Below are 1,907 nucleotides of genomic sequence, written 5' to 3'. Positions count from 1 at the left end.
TAGAGATATTCTAGCAAATAACTAATCAGTACTCATCCAAGTGTCAAAATCATGAAAAACAAGGATGAACTGAGGAAACAACTTTGAAAGCTGAGACACACTAATACATGTGATGTAGCATGCAAGAATAGAAAAAAAGACATTGGGGAAAAAGCTAGTGAAATCTGAGTAATATCTAGAGCTCAGTTATTACTATTGAACCAATAACAATGTCCTGGTTTGGTATGAGTCTTATGGTTATGTTAGTTGTTAAAATTAGTGGAATCTGAAAGATATACGGGACATCGTACTATTTTTGCTTATTTTTTAAGTCTAAAATTATTTTAAAATAAAAATTAAAATTAACAAGGGCTATTTAGGTAGGAAAACTATAGACTATTTTTTAAAGTTTCACTCTTAAAACAGTAGAACTACTTTTTGACTAAATAAAAAAACCTGGGGGAAAAAACCCTTAAGAATCAGAGATCTTAAGAATTCAGGATAAAGATGAAAGAAAAAGGTGAAGAAGTCGGTATTTTCTTCTAATCCACATACTCCCAGATATTGTGCTATGAACAAGCACCCACTAAAGACATGCATATGCAACAGATTATGTGAAATTATGGACAGCTATTCTTTGTGTTTTATAAAAGCGCAGTTATGATTTAACATACATATACACTCTTTCTCACATATCAGGAAATTTGTAATGCCTTAAGTGGAGCAGATCTAATTGTCTTGAGAAGCTCTGTAGGGTTGTATGGTGTAGATGGTCTCCAATGTCTTAATATATTTCACCAAGAGTGCCTTTTCTTTGCTTCCAGTTTTCTTTTGCTCTAGAAAATAATGTTTAAAAAAAAGTTTTCAACGGACATGTAAAACTTATTTTTGGGTAAATAACTTTATACCACATGAGGTTACACTGACACGATTCTTTTTAACTAATAAGGTAGGTATTTTCATTCTTCATTCAAAAGATAAAAAATGGCAAATTACTGCCCCCCAAAGGGATAAGCATTTATTTCCATGATTCAAATAAAAGAACTTTAATGATAAGACTTTTTAAATGATGTATTACTTTCTTTGGTCTACTGTAATCAATTACTAGAAATTGAGTGGCCTAAAACAAAAAAAAATTATTCTCTCTCAGTTCTAGAACGTATAGTCCAAAATCACTGTGCTGGCCAGGTCTCACTCCATCCAGAGAGAATTGTTCGTTGCTTCTTCCAGGTTTTGATGGCTCTTGACGTTCCTTGATTCTTGTGTGCATCACTCCAATCTCTGCCTGCATCTTCACATGTTCTTCTCTATGCCTCTGTAACTGTATTCTAAACTACTTGTTCTTTTCTGCATTATAAGAATACTGATCATAATATTTAGTACCCATATTAACAATGGATGATCTCATTCTTTAATATATCTGCAAAGACCTTTTTCCCCCTCAAGTAAGACCACATCTGAAGGTTTTAGATTTACATATATTAGAGCCATCATTAACACAATACACATTGATATAGAGAGTTAAGTGAAAAACCTGGAAACTTCTAAAAATAAATTAATATTCCCAAAGTGAACTACAATGTGAAGGAATGAGGTTATCAGAGGACAGTGAGTTTGGCGATATAACAAGAGGGGATTTGTGGATTAAAACACCATGGACAGTAACAAAATAAAAACAAGGAAAAATGTAAAAGAAATACTAAGATTACTCTGCTTCCACCATCTCGGCTGTTGATGGTTTTCGTCATTGGCTATGTCAAATCAGCGTCCTAAGGTTAGTAAAGAAATCTGAAGACATGGGAAGGTTAAAGAAAATATATCGCGGAACATGACTCTAATCCCTGGTTATATAATACACTTGGTTAACCATCAGTGTTTTGCTCAGGCAATCTCTAACTCACTAGTTCATAGTGAAAGGAAACAGGGAT

Source organism: Pteropus vampyrus, unplaced genomic scaffold, assembly GCF_000151845.1.
Source record: "Pteropus vampyrus isolate Shadow unplaced genomic scaffold, Pvam_2.0 Scaffold868, whole genome shotgun sequence".
Classification (NCBI taxonomy): Eukaryota; Metazoa; Chordata; class Mammalia; order Chiroptera; family Pteropodidae; genus Pteropus; species Pteropus vampyrus.
Note: the sequence above shows the minus strand (reverse complement) of the source record.